This window comes from Diuraphis noxia, unplaced genomic scaffold (assembly GCF_037042655.1).
Source record: "Diuraphis noxia isolate RWA-SAM2 unplaced genomic scaffold, SU_Dnox_SAM2 contig0005, whole genome shotgun sequence".
Lineage (NCBI taxonomy): Eukaryota > Metazoa > Arthropoda > Insecta > Hemiptera > Aphididae > Diuraphis > Diuraphis noxia.
The window spans coordinates 52,132,200-52,149,506 of NW_028301715.1; positions in this window are offsets into that span (position 1 = coordinate 52,132,200).

The following is a 17,307-nucleotide window of genomic DNA, read 5'->3' on the forward strand; positions in this document are numbered from 1 at the left end:
ACATCTAAAACACGTATTTACAATACATTTGGGTGAATACAAAAAATAGAAAAAAAATTTTGGAAAAAAATGGTGATAATTCCGCTAAATATCGTTTAAAGTCATTTGTATTGAACTAATCATACTTTTTATATTTTTAACGTTAAGTTCACATTATTTTACATCTAAAACACGTATTTACAATACATTTGGGTGAATACAAAAAATAGAAAAAAAATTTGGGAAAAAATTGGGTAAAAAATGGTGATAATTCCGCTAAATATCGTTTAAAGTCATTTGTATTGAACTAATCATACTTTTTATATTTTTATCGTTATGTTCATATTATTTTACATCTAAAACACGTCTTTACAATACATTTGGGTGAATATAAAAGGTCGTAAAAAAATTTTGAAATACAGGTGATGAATCCGCTAAATATCGTCTTAAGTCATTTCTATTAAACTAATCATACTTTTTATATTTTTATCGTTAAGTTCACATTATTTTACATCTAAAACACGTATTTACAATACATTTGGGTGAATACAAAAAATAGAAAAAAAATTAGGGAAAAAATTTGGTAAAAAATGGTGATAATTCCGCTAAATATCGTTTAAAGTCATTTGTATTGAACTAATCATACTTTTAATATTTTTATCGTTAAGTTCACTTTATTTTACATCAATAACACGTCTTTACAATACATTTGGGTGAATATAAAAGGTCGTAATAAAATTTTGAAATACAGGTGATGAATCCGCTAAATATCGTCTTAAGTCATTTCTATTAAACTAATCATACTTTTTATATTTTTAACGTTAAGTTCACATTATTTTACATCTAAAACACGTATTTACAATACATTTGGGTGAATACAAAAAATAGAAAAAAAATTTGGGAAAAAAATGGTGATAATTCCGCTAAATATCGTTTAAAGTCATTTGTATTGAACTAATCATACTTTTTATATTTTTAACGTTAAGTTCACATTATTTTACATCTAAAACACGTATTTACAATACATTTGGGTGAATACAAAAAATAGAAAAAAAATTAGGGAAAAAATTTGGTAAAAAATGGTGATAATTTCGCTAAATATCGATTAAAGTCATTTGTATTGAACTTATCATACTTTTTATATTTTTATCGTTAAGTTCACTTTATTTTACATCAATAACACGTCTTTACAATACATTTGGGTGAATATAAAAGGTCGTAAAAAAATTTTGAAATACAGGTGATGAATCCGCTAAATATCGTCTTAAGTCATTTCTATTAAACTAATCATACTTTTTATATTTTTAACGTTAAGTTCACATTATTTTACATCTAAAACACGTATTTACAATACATTTGGGTGAATACAAAAAATAGAAAAAAAATTTGGGAAAAAAATGGTGATAATTCCGCTAAATATCGTTTAAAGTCATTTGTATTGAACTAATCATACTTTTTATATTTTTATCGTTAAGTTCACATTATTTTACATCTAAAACACGTATTTACAATACATTTGGGTGAATACAAAAAATAGAAAAAAAATTTGGGAGAAAATTGGGTAAAAAATGGTGATAATTCCGCTAAATATCGTTTAAAGTCATTTGTATTGAACTAATCATACTTTTAATATTTTTATCGTTAAGTTCACATTATTTTACATCTAAAACATGTCTTTACAATACATTTGGGTGAATATAAAAGGTCGTAAAAAAATTTTGAAATACAGGTGATGAATCCGCTAAATATCGTCTTAAGTCATTTCTATTACACTAATCATACTTTTTATATTTTTATCGTTAAGTTCACATTATTTTACATCTAAAATACGTATTTACAATACATTTGGGTGAATACAAAAAATAGAAAAAAAATTAGGGAAAAAATTTGGTAAAAAATGGTGATAATTTCGCTAAATATCGATTAAAGTCATTTGTATTGAACTAATCATACTTTTTATATTTTTATCGTTAAGTTCACTTTATTTTACATCAATAACACGTCTTTACAATACATTTGGGTGAATATAAAAGGTCGTAAAAAAATTTTGAAATACAGGTGATGAATCCGCTAAATATCGTCTTAAGTCATTTCTATTAAACTAATCATACTTTTTATATTTTTAACGTTAAGTTCACATTATTTTACATCTAAAACACGTATTTACAATACATTTGGGTGAATACAAAAAATAGAAAAAAAATTTGGGAAAAAAATGGTGATAATTCCGCTAAATATCGTTTAAAGTCATTTGTATTGAACTAATCATACTTTTTATATTTTTATCGTTAAGTTCACATTATTTTACATCTAAAACACGTATTTACAATACATTTGGGTGAATACAAAAAATAGAAAAAAAATTTGGGAAAAAATTGGGTAAAAAATTGTGATAATTCCGCTAAATATCGTTTAAAGTCATTTCTATTAAACTAATCATACTTTTTATATTTTTATCGTTAAGTTCACATAAACATACATCTAAAACACGTCTTTACAATACATTTGGGTGAATATAAAAGGTCGTAAAAAAATTTTGAAATACAGGTGATGAATCCGCTAAATATCGTCTTAAGTCATTTCTATTAAACTAATCATACTTTTTATATTTTTAACGTTAAGTTCACATTATTTTACATCTAAAACACGTATTTACAATACATTTGGGTGAATACAAAAAATAGAAAAAAAATTTGGGAAAAAATTGGGTAAAAAATGGTGATAATTCCGCTAAATATCGTTTAAAGTCATTTGTATTGAACTAATCATACTTTTTATATTTTTATCGTTAAGTTCACATTATTTTACATCTAAAACACGTCTTTACAATACATTTGGGTGAATATAAAAGGTCGTAAAAAAATTTTGAAATACAGGTGATGAATCCGCTAAATATCGTCTTAAGTCATTTCTATTACACTAATCATACATTTTATATTTTTATCGTTAAGTTCACATTATTTTACATCTAAAACACGTATTTACAATACATTTGGGTGAATACAAAAAATAGAAAAAAAATTAGGGAAAAAATTTGGTAAAAAATGGTGATAATTTCGCTAAATATCGATTAAAGTCATTTGTATTGAACTAATCATACTTTTTATATTTTTATCGTTAAGTTCACTTTATTTTACATCAATAACACGTCTTTACAATACATTTGGGTGAATATAAAAGGTCGTAAAAAAATTTTGAAATACAGGCGATGAATCCGCTAAATATCGTCTTAAGTCATTTCTATTAAACTAATCATACTTTTTATATTTTTAACGTTAAGTTCACATTCTTTTACATCTAAAACACGTATTTACAATACATTTGGGTGAATACAAAAAATAGAAAAAAAATTTGGGAAAAAAATGGTGATAATTCCGCTAAATATCGTTTAAAGTCATTTGTATTGAACTAATCATACTTTTTATATTTTTATCGTTAAGTTCACATTATTTTACATCTAAAACACGTATTTACAATACATTTGGGTGAATATAAAAGGTCGTAAAAAAATTTTGAAATACAGGTGATGAATCCGCTAAATATCGTCTTAAGTCATTTCTATTAAACTAATCATACTTTTTATATTTTTAACGTTAAGTTCACATTATTTTACATCTAAAACACGTATTTACAATACATTTGGGTGAATACAAAAAATAGAAAAAAAATTTGGGAAAAAATTGGGTAAAAAATGGTGATAATTCCACTAAATATCGTTTAAAGTCATTTGTATTGAACTAATCATACTTTTAATATTTTTATCGTTAAGTTCACATTATTTTACATCTAAAACATGTCTTTACAATACATTTGGGTGAATATAAAAGGTCGTAAAAAAATTTTGAAATACAGGTGATGAATCCGCTAAATATCGTCTTAAGTCATTTCTATTAAACTAATCATACTTTTTATATTTTTAACGTTAAGTTCACATTATTTTACATCTAAAACACGTATTTACAATACATTTGGGTGAATACAAAAAATAGAAAAAAAATTTGGGAAAAAAATGGTGATAATTCCGCTAAATATCGTTTAAAGTCATTTGTATTGAACTAATCATACTTTTTATATTTTTATCGTTAAGTTCACATTATTTTACATCTAAAACACGTATTTACAATACATTTGGGTGAATACAAAAAATAGAAAAAAAATTTGGGAGAAAATTGGGTAAAAAATGGTGATAATTCCGCTAAATATCGTTTAAAGTCATTTGTATTGAACTAATCATACTTTTAATATTTTTATCGTTAAGTTCACATTATTTTACATCTAAAACATGTCTTTACAATACATTTGGGTGAATATAAAAGGTCGTAAAAAAATTTTGAAATACAGGTGATGAATCCGCTAAATATCGTCTTAAGTCATTTCTATTACACTTATCATACTTTTTATATTTTTATCGTTAAGTTCACATTATTTTACATCTAAAATACGTATTTACAATACATTTGGGTGAATACAAAAAATAGAAAAAAAATTAGGGAAAAAATTTGGTAAAAAATGGTGATAATTTCGCTAAATATCGATTAAAGTCATTTGTATTGAACTAATCATACTTTTTATATTTTTATCGTTAAGTTCACTTTATTTTACATCAATAACACGTCTTTACAATACATTTGGGTGAATATAAAAGGTCGTAAAAAAATTTTGAAATACAGGTGATGAATCCGCTAAATATCGTCTTAAGTCATTTCTATTAAACTAATCATACTTTTTATATTTTTAACGTTAAGTTCACATTATTTTACATCTAAAACACGTATTTACAATACATTTGGGTGAATACAAAAAATAGAAAAAAAATTTGGGAAAAAAATGGTGATAATTCCGCTAAATATCGTTTAAAGTCATTTGTATTGAACTAATCATACTTTTAATATTTTTATCGTTAAGTTCACATTATTTTACATCTAAAACATGTCTTTACAATACATTTGGGTGAATATAAAAGGTCGTAAAAAAATTTTGAAATACAGGTGATGAATCCGCTAAATATCGTCTTAAGTCATTTCTATTACACTTATCATACTTTTTATATTTTTATCGTTAAGTTCACATTATTTTACATCTAAAATACGTATTTACAATACATTTGGGTGAATACAAAAAATAGAAAAAAAATTAGGGAAAAAATTTGGTAAAAAATGGTGATAATTTCGCTAAATATCGATTAAAGTCATTTGTATTGAACTAATCATACTTTTTATATTTTTATCGTTAAGTTCACTTTATTTTACATCAATAACACGTCTTTACAATACATTTGGGTGAATATAAAAGGTCGTAAAAAAATTTTGAAATACAGGTGATGAATCCGCTAAATATCGTCTTAAGTCATTTCTATTAAACTAATCATACTTTTTATATTTTTAACGTTAAGTTCACATTATTTTACATCTAAAACACGTATTTACAATACATTTGGGTGAATACAAAAAATAGAAAAAAAATTTGGGAAAAAAATGGTGATAATTCCGCTAAATATCGTTTAAAGTCATTTGTATTGAACTAATCATACTTTTTATATTTTTATCGTTAAGTTCACATTATTTTACATCTAAAACACGTATTTACAATACATTTGGGTGAATACAAAAAATAGAAAAAAAATTTGGGAAAAAATTGGGTAAAAAATTGTGATAATTCCGCTAAATATCGTTTAAAGTCATTTCTATTAAACTAATCATACTTTTTATATTTTTATCGTTAAGTTCACATAAACATACATCTAAAACACGTCTTTACAATACATTTGGGTGAATATAAAATGTCGTAAAAAAATTTTGAAATACAGGTGATGAATCCGCTAAATATCGTCTTAAGTCATTTCTATTAAACTAATCATACTTTTTATATTTTTAACGTTAAGTTCACATTATTTTACATCTAAAACACGTATTTACAATACATTTGGGTGAATACAAAAAATAGAAAAAAAATTTGGGAAAAAATTGGGTAAAAAATGGTGATAATTCCGCTAAATATCGTTTAAAGTCATTTGTATTGAACTAATCATACTTTTTATATTTTTATCGTTAAGTTCACATTATTGTACATCTAAAACACGTCTTTACAATACATTTGGGTGAATATAAAAGGTCGTAAAAAAATTTTGAAATACAGGTGATGAATCCGCTAAATATCGTCTTAAGTCATTTCTATTACACTAATCATACATTTTATATTTTTATCGTTAAGTTCACATTATTTTACATCTAAAACACGTATTTACAATACATTTGGGTGAATACAAAAAATAGAAAAAAAATTAGGGAAAAAATTTGGTAAAAAATGGTGATAATTTCGCTAAATATCGATTAAAGTCATTTGTATTGAACTAATCATACTTTTTATATTTTTATCGTTAAGTTCACTTTATTTTACATCAATAACACGTCTTTACAATACATTTGGGTGAATATAAAAGGTCGTAAAAAAATTTTGAAATACAGGTGATGAATCCGCTAAATATCGTTTTAAGTCATTTCTATTACACTAATCATACTTTTTATATTTTTATCGTTAAGTTCACATTATTTTACATCTAAAACACGTATTTACAATACATTTGGGTGAATACAAAAAATAGAAAAAAAATTTTGGAAAAAAATGGTGATAATTCCGCTAAATATCGTTTAAAGTCATTTGTATTGAACTAATCATACTTTTTATATTTTTATCGTTAAGTTCACATTATTTTACATCTAAAATACGTATTTACAATACATTTGGGTGAATACAAAAAATAGAAAAAAAATTAGGGAAAAAATTTGGTAAAAAATGGTGATAATTTCGCTAAATATCGATTAAAGTCATTTGTATTGAACTAATCATACTTTTTATATTTTTATCGTTAAGTTCACTTTATTTTACATCAATAACACGTCTTTACAATACATTTGGGTGAATATAAAAGGTCGTAAAAAAATTTTGAAATACAGGTGATGAATCCGCTAAATATCGTCTTAAGTCATTTCTATTAAACTAATCATACTTTTTATATTTTTAACGTTAAGTTCACATTATTTTACATCTAAAACACGTATTTACAATACATTTGGGTGAATACAAAAAATAGAAAAAAAATTTGGGAAAAAAATGGTGATAATTCCGCTAAATATCGTTTAAAGTCATTTGTATTGAACTAATCATACTTTTAATATTTTTATCGTTAAGTTCACATTATTTTACATCTAAAACATGTCTTTACAATACATTTGGGTGAATATAAAAGGTCGTAAAAAAATTTTGAAATACAGGTGATGAATCCGCTAAATATCGTCTTAAGTCATTTCTATTACACTTATCATACTTTTTATATTTTTATCGTTAAGTTCACATTATTTTACATCTAAAATACGTATTTACAATACATTTGGGTGAATACAAAAAATAGAAAAAAAATTAGGGAAAAAATTTGGTAAAAAATGGTGATAATTTCGCTAAATATCGATTAAAGTCATTTGTATTGAACTAATCATACTTTTTATATTTTTATCGTTAAGTTCACTTTATTTTACATCAATAACACGTCTTTACAATACATTTGGGTGAATATAAAAGGTCGTAAAAAAATTTTGAAATACAGGTGATGAATCCGCTAAATATCGTCTTAAGTCATTTCTATTAAACTAATCATACTTTTTATATTTTTAACGTTAAGTTCACATTATTTTACATCTAAAACACGTATTTACAATACATTTGGGTGAATACAAAAAATAGAAAAAAAATTTGGGAAAAAAATGGTGATAATTCCGCTAAATATCGTTTAAAGTCATTTGTATTGAACTAATCATACTTTTTATATTTTTATCGTTAAGTTCACATTATTTTACATCTAAAACACGTATTTACAATACATTTGGGTGAATACAAAAAATAGAAAAAAAATTTGGGAAAAAATTGGGTAAAAAATTGTGATAATTCCGCTAAATATCGTTTAAAGTCATTTCTATTAAACTAATCATACTTTTTATATTTTTATCGTTAAGTTCACATAAACATACATCTAAAACACGTCTTTACAATACATTTGGGTGAATATAAAATGTCGTAAAAAAATTTTGAAATACAGGTGATGAATCCGCTAAATATCGTCTTAAGTCATTTCTATTAAACTAATCATACTTTTTATATTTTTAACGTTAAGTTCACATTATTTTACATCTAAAACACGTATTTACAATACATTTGGGTGAATACAAAAAATAGAAAAAAAATTTGGGAAAAAATTGGGTAAAAAATGGTGATAATTCCGCTAAATATCGTTTAAAGTCATTTGTATTGAACTAATCATACTTTTTATATTTTTATCGTTAAGTTCACATTATTGTACATCTAAAACACGTCTTTACAATACATTTGGGTGAATATAAAAGGTCGTAAAAAAATTTTGAAATACAGGTGATGAATCCGCTAAATATCGTCTTAAGTCATTTCTATTACACTAATCATACATTTTATATTTTTATCGTTAAGTTCACATTATTTTACATCTAAAACACGTATTTACAATACATTTGGGTGAATACAAAAAATAGAAAAAAAATTAGGGAAAAAATTTGGTAAAAAATGGTGATAATTTCGCTAAATATCGATTAAAGTCATTTGTATTGAACTAATCATACTTTTTATATTTTTATCGTTAAGTTCACTTTATTTTACATCAATAACACGTCTTTACAATACATTTGGGTGAATATAAAAGGTCGTAAAAAAATTTTGAAATACAGGTGATGAATCCGCTAAATATCGTTTTAAGTCATTTCTATTACACTAATCATACTTTTTATATTTTTATCGTTAAGTTCACATTATTTTACATCTAAAACACGTATTTACAATACATTTGGGTGAATACAAAAAATAGAAAAAAAATTTTGGAAAAAAATGGTGATAATTCCGCTAAATATCGTTTAAAGTCATTTGTATTGAACTAATCATACTTTTTATATTTTTATCGTTAAGTTCACATTATTTTACATCTAAAACACGTATTTACAATACATTTGGGTGAATACAAAAAATAGAAAAAAAATTTGGGAAAAAATTGGGTAAAAAATGGTGATAATTCCGCTAAATATCGTTTAAAGTCATTTGTATTGAACTAATCATACTTTTTATATTTTTATCGTTAAGTTCACATTATTTTACATCTAAAACACGTCTTTACAATACATTTGGGTGAATATAAAAGGTCGTAAAAAAATTTTGAAATACAGGTGATGAATCCGCTAAATATCGTTTTAAGTCATTTCTATTACACTAATCATACTTTTTATATTTTTATCGTTAAATTCACATTATTTTACATCTAAAACACGTATTTACAATACATTTGGGTGAATACAAAAAATAGAAAAAAAATTTTGGAAAAAAATGGTGATAATTCCGCTAAATATCGTTTAAAGTCATTTGTATTGAACTAATCATACTTTTTATATTTTTAACGTTAAGTTCACATTATTTTACATCTAAAACACGTATTTACAATACATTTGGGTGAATACAAAAAATAGAAAAAAAATTTGGGAAAAAATTGGGTAAAAAATGGTGATAATTCCGCTAAATATCGTTTAAAGTCATTTGTATTGAACTAATCATACTTTTTATATTTTTATCGTTATGTTCATATTATTTTACATCTAAAACACGTCTTTACAATACATTTGGGTGAATATAAAAGGTCGTAAAAAAATTTTGAAATACAGGTGATGAATCCGCTAAATATCGTCTTAAGTCATTTCTATTAAACTAATCATACTTTTTATATTTTTATCGTTAAGTTCACATTATTTTACATCTAAAACACGTCTTTACAATACATTTGGGTGAATATAAAAGGTCGTAAAAAAATTTTGAAATACAGGTGATGAATCCGCTAAATATCGTTTTAAGTCATTTCTATTACACTAATCATACTTTTTATATTTTTATCGTTAAGTTCACATTATTTTACATCTAAAACACGTATTTAAAATACATTTGGGTGAATACAAAAAATAGAAAAAAAATTTGGGAAAAAATTGGGTAAAAAATGGTGATAATTCCGCTAAATATCGTTTAAAGTCATTTGTATTGAACTAATCATACTTTTTATATTTTTATCGTTAAGTTCACATTATTTTACATCTAAAACACGTCTTTACAATACATTTGGGTGAATATAAAAGGTCGTAAAAAAATTTTGAAATACAGGTGATGAATCCGCTAAATATCGTCTTAAGTCATTTCTATTAAACTAATCATACTTTTTATATTTTTATCGTTAAGTTCACATTATTTTACATCTAAAACACGTATTTACAATACATTTGGGTGAATACAAAAAATAGAAAAAAAATTAGGGAAAAAATTTGGTAAAAAATGGTGATAATTTCGCTAAATATCGTTTAACGTCATTTGTATTGAACTAATCATACTTTTTATATTTTTATCGTTAAGTTCACATTATTTTACATCTAAAACACGTCTTTACAATACATTTGGGTGAATATAAAAGGTCGTAAAAAAATTTTGAAATACAGGTGATGAATCCGCTAAATATCGTCTTAAGTCATTTCTATTAAACTAATCATACTTTTTATATTTTTAACGTTAAGTTCACATTATTTTACATCTAAAACACGTATTTACAATACATTTGGGTAAATACAAAAAATAGAAAAAAAATTAGGGAAAAAATTTGGTAAAAAATGGTGATAATTTCGCTAAATATCGATTAAAGTCATTTGTATTGAACTAATCATACTTTTTATATTTTTATCGTTAAGTTCACATTATTTTACATCTAAAACACGTCTTTACAATACATTTGGGTGAATATAAAAGGTCGTAAAAAAATTTTGAAATACAGGTGATGAATCCGCTAAATATCGTCTTAAGTCATTTCTATTAAACTAATCATACTTTTTATATTTTTAACGTTAAGTTCACATTATTTTACATCTAAAACACGTATTTACAATACATTTGGGTAAATACAAAAAATAGAAAAAAAATTAGGGAAAAAATTTGGTAAAAAATGGTGATAATTTCGCTAAATATCGATTAAAGTCATTTGTATTGAACTAATCATACTTTTTATATTTTTATCGTTAAGTTCACATTATTTTACATCTAAAACACGTCTTTACAATACATTTGGGTGAATATAAAAGGTCGTAAAAAAATTTTGAAATACAGGTGATGAATCCGCTAAATATCGTCTTAAGTCATTTCTATTAAACTAATCATACTTTTTATATTTTTAACGTTAAGTTCACATTATTTTACATCTAAAACACGTATTTACAATACATTTGGGTGAATACAAAAAATAGAAAAAAAATTTGGGAAAAAATTGGGTAAAAAATGGTGATAATTCCACTAAATATCGTTTAAAGTCATTTGTATTGAACTAATCATACTTTTTATATTTTTATCGTTAAGTTCACATTATTTTACATCTAAAACACGTCTTTACAATACATTTGGGTGAATATAAAAGGTCGTAAAAAAATTTTGAAATACAGGTGATGAATCCGCTAAATATCGTCTTAAGTCATTTCTATTAAACTAATCATACTTTTTATATTTTTAACGTTAAGTTCACATTATTTTACATCTAAAACACGTATTTACAATACATTTGGGTAAATACAAAAAATAGAAAAAAAATTAGGGAAAAAATTTGGTAAAAAATGGTGATAATTTCGCTAAATATCGATTAAAGTCATTTGTATTGTACTAATCATACTTTTTATATTTTTATCGTTAAGTTCACATTATTTTACATCTAAAACACGTCTTTACAATACATTTGGGTGAATATAAAAGGTCGTAAAAAAATTTTGAAATACAGGTGATGAATCCGCTAAATATCGTCTTAAGTCATTTCTATTAAACTAATCATACTTTTTATATTTTTAACGTTAAGTTCACATTATTTTACATCTAAAACACGTATTTACAATACATTTGGGTGAATACAAAAAATAGAAAAAAAATTAGGGAAAAAATTTGGTAAAAAATGGTGATAATTTCGCTAAATATCGATTAAAGTCATTTGTATTGAACTAATCATACTTTTTATATTTTTATCGTTAAGTTCACATTATTTTACATCTAAAACACGTCTTTACAATACATTTGGGTGAATATAAAAGGTCGTAAAAAAATTTTGAAATACAGGTGATGAATCCGCTAAATATCGTCTTAAGTCATTTCTATTAAACTAATCATACTTTTTATATTTTTAACGTTAAGTTCACATTATTTTACATCTAAAACACGTATTTACAATACATTTGGGTGAATACAAAAAATAGAAAAAAAATTTGGGAAAAAATTGGGTAAAAAATGGTGATAATTCCACTAAATATCGTTTAAAGTCATTTGTATTGAACTAATCATACTTTTTATATTTTTATCGTTAAGTTCACATTATTTTACATCAATAACACGTCTTTACAATACATTTGGGTGAATATAAAAGGTCGTAAAAAAATTTTGAAATACAGGTGATGAATCCGCTAAATATCGTTTAAAGTCATTTGTATTGAACTAATCATACTTTTTATATTTTTATCGTTAAGTTCACATTATTTTACATCTAAAACACGTCTTTACAATACATTTGGGTGAATATAAAAGGTCGTAAAAAAATTTTGAAATACAGGTGATGAATCCGCTAAATATCGTCTTAAGTCATTTCTATTAAACTAATCATACTTTTTATATTTTTATCGTTAAGTTCACATTATTTTACATCTAAAACACGTATTTACAATACATTTGGGTGAATACAAAAAATAGAAAAAAAATTAGGGAAAAAATTTGGTAAAAAATGGTGATAATTTCGCTAAATATCGTTTAACGTCATTTGTATTGAACTAATCATACTTTTTATATTTTTATCGTTAAGTTCACATTATTTTACATCTAAAACACGTCTTTACAATACATTTGGGTGAATATAAAAGGTCGTAAAAAAATTTTGAAATACAGGTGATGAATCCGCTAAATATCGTCTTAAGTCATTTCTATTAAACTAATCATACTTTTTATATTTTTAACGTTAAGTTCACATTATTTTACATCTAAAACACGTATTTACAATACATTTGGGTAAATACAAAAAATAGAAAAAAAATTAGGGAAAAAATTTGGTAAAAAATGGTGATAATTTCGCTAAATATCGATTAAAGTCATTTGTATTGAACTAATCATACTTTTTATATTTTTATCGTTAAGTTCACATTATTTTACATCTAAAACACGTCTTTACAATACATTTGGGTGAATATAAAAGGTCGTAAAAAAATTTTGAAATACAGGTGATGAATCCGCTAAATATCGTCTTAAGTCATTTCTATTAAACTAATCATACTTTTTATATTTTTAACGTTAAGTTCACATTATTTTACATCTAAAACACGTATTTACAATACATTTGGGTGAATACAAAAAATAGAAAAAAAATTTGGGAAAAAATTGGGTAAAAAATGGTGATAATTCCACTAAATATCGTTTAAAGTCATTTGTATTGAACTAATCATACTTTTTATATTTTTATCGTTAAGTTCACATTATTTTACATCAATAACACGTCTTTACAATACATTTGGGTGAATATAAAAGGTCGTAAAAAAATTTTGAAATACAGGTGATGAATCCGCTAAATATCGTTTAAAGTCATTTGTATTGAACTAATCATACTTTTTATATTTTTATCGTTAAGTTCACATTATTTTACATCTAAAACACGTCTTTACAATACATTTGGGTGAATATAAAAGGTCGTAAAAAAATTTTGAAATACAGGTGATGAATCCGCTAAATATCGTCTTAAGTCATTTCTATTAAACTAATCATACTTTTTATATTTTTAACGTTAAGTTCACATTATTTTACATCTAAAACACGTATTTACAATACATTTGGGTAAATACAAAAAATAGAAAAAAAATTAGGGAAAAAATTTGGTAAAAAATGGTGATAATTTCGCTAAATATCGATTAAAGTCATTTGTATTGAACTAATCATACTTTTTATATTTTTATCGTTAAGTTCACATTATTTTACATCTAAAACACGTCTTTACAATACATTTGGGTGAATATAAAAGGTCGTAAAAAAATTTTGAAATACAGGTGATGAATCCGCTAAATATCGTCTTAAGTCATTTCTATTAAACTAATCATACTTTTTATATTTTTAACGTTAAGTTCACATTATTTTACATCTAAAACACGTATTTACAATACATTTGGGTAAATACAAAAAATAGAAAAAAAATTAGGGAAAAAATTTGGTAAAAAATGGTGATAATTTCGCTAAATATCGATTAAAGTCATTTGTATTGAACTAATCATACTTTTTATATTTTTATCGTTAAGTTCACATTATTTTACATCTAAAACACGTCTTTACAATACATTTGGGTGAATATAAAAGGTCGTAAAAAAATTTTGAAATACAGGTGATGAATCCGCTAAATATCGTCTTAAGTCATTTCTATTAAACTAATCATACTTTTTATATTTTTAACGTTAAGTTCACATTATTTTACATCTAAAACACGTATTTACAATACATTTGGGTGAATACAAAAAATAGAAAAAAAATTTGGGAAAAAATTGGGTAAAAAATGGTGATAATTCCACTAAATATCGTTTAAAGTCATTTGTATTGAACTAATCATACTTTTTATATTTTTATCGTTAAGTTCACATTATTTTACATCAATAACACGTCTTTACAATACATTTGGGTGAATATAAAAGGTCGTAAAAAAATTTTGAAATACAGGTGATGAATCCGCTAAATATCGTTTAAAGTCATTTGTATTGAACTAATCATACTTTTTATATTTTTATCGTTAAGTTCACATTATTTTACATCTAAAACACGTCTTTACAATACATTTGGGTGAATATAAAAGGTCGTAAAAAAATTTTGAAATACAGGTGATGAATCCGCTAAATATCGTCTTAAGTCATTTCTATTAAACTAATCATACTTTTTATATTTTTAACGTTAAGTTCACATTATTTTACATCTAAAACACGTATTTACAATACATTTGGGTAAATACAAAAAATAGAAAAAAAATTAGGGAAAAAATTTGGTAAAAAATGGTGATAATTTCGCTAAATATCGATTAAAGTCATTTGTATTGAACTAATCATACTTTTTATATTTTTATCGTTAAGTTCACATTATTTTACATCTAAAACACGTCTTTACAATACATTTGGGTGAATATAAAAGGTCGTAAAAAAATTTTGAAATACAGGTGATGAATCCGCTAAATATCGTCTTAAGTCATTTCTATTAAACTAATCATACTTTTTATATTTTTAACGTTAAGTTCACATTATTTTACATCTAAAACACGTATTTACAATACATTTGGGTGAATACAAAAAATAGAAAAAAAATTTGGGAAAAAATTGGGTAAAAAATGGTGATAATTCCACTAAATATCGTTTAAAGTCATTTGTATTGAACTAATCATACTTTTTATATTTTTATCGTTAAGTTCACATTATTTTACATCTAAAACACGTCTTTACAATACATTTGGGTGAATATAAAAGGTCGTAAAAAAATTTTGAAATACAGGTGATGAATCCGCTAAATATCGTCTTAAGTCATTTCTATTAAACTAATCATACTTTTTATATTTTTAACGTTAAGTTCACATTATTTTACATCTAAAACACGTATTTACAATACATTTGGGTAAATACAAAAAATAGAAAAAAAATTAGGGAAAAAATTTGGTAAAAAATGGTGATAATTTCGCTAAATATCGATTAAAGTCATTTGTATTGAACTAATCATACTTTTTATATTTTTATCGTTAAGTTCACATTATTTTACATCTAAAACACGTCTTTACAATACATTTGGGTGAATATAAAAGGTCGTAAAAAAATTTTGAAATACAGGTGATGAATCCGCTAAATATCGTCTTAAGTCATTTCTATTAAACTAATCATACTTTTTATATTTTTAACGTTAAGTTCACATTATTTTACATCTAAAACACGTATTTACAATACATTTGGGTGAATACAAAAAATAGAAAAAAAATTTGGGAAAAAATTGGGTAAAAAATGGTGATAATTCCACTAAATATCGTTTAAAGTCATTTGTATTGAACTAATCATACTTTTTATATTTTTATCGTTAAGTTCTCATTATTTTACATCAATAACACGTCTTTACAATACATTTGGGTGAATATAAAAGGTCGTAAAAAAATTTTGAAATACAGGTGATGAATCCGCTAAATATCGTCTTAAGTCATTTCTATTAAACTAATCATACTTTTTATATTTTTAACGTTAAGTTCACATTATTTTACATCTAAACCACGTATTTACAATACATTTGGGTAAATACAAAAAATAGAAAAAAAATTAGGGAAAAAATTTGGTAAAAAATTGTGATAATTTCGCTAAATATCGATTAAAGTCATTTGTATTGAACTAATCATACTTTTTATATTTTTATCGTTAAGTTCACATTATTTTACATCTAAAACACGTCTTTACAATACATTTGAGTGAATATAAAAGGTCGTAAAAAAATTTTGAAATACAGGTGATGAATCCGCTAAATATCGTCTTAAGTCATTTCTATTAAACTAATCATACATTTTATATTTTTATCGTTAAGTTCACATTATTTTACATCTAAAACACGTATTTACAATACATTTGGGTGAATACAAAAAATAGAAAAAAAATTAGGGAAAAAATTTGGTAAAAAATGGTGATAATTTCGCTAAATATCGATTAAAGTCATTTGTATTGAACTAATCATACTTTTTATATTTTTATCGTTAAGTTCACATTATTTTACATCTAAAACACGTCTTTACAATACATTTGGGTGAATATAAAAGGTCGTAAAAAAATTTTGAAATACAGGTGATGAATCCGCTAAATATCGTCTTAAGTCATTTCTATTAAACTAATCATACTTTTTATATTTTTAACGTTAAGTTCACATTATTTTACATCTAAAACACGTATTTACAATACATTTGGGTGAATACAAAAAATAGAAAAAAAATTTGGGAAAAAATTGGGTAAAAAATGGTGATAATTCCGCTAAATATCGTTTAAAGTCATTTGTATTGAACTAATCATACTTTTTATATTTTTATCGTTAAGTTCACATTATTTTACATCAATAACACGTCTTTACAATACATTTGGGTGAATATAAAAGGTCGTAAAAAAATTTTGAAATACAGGTGATGAATCCGCTAAATATCGTCTTAAGTCATTTCTATTAAACTAATCATACTTTTTATAT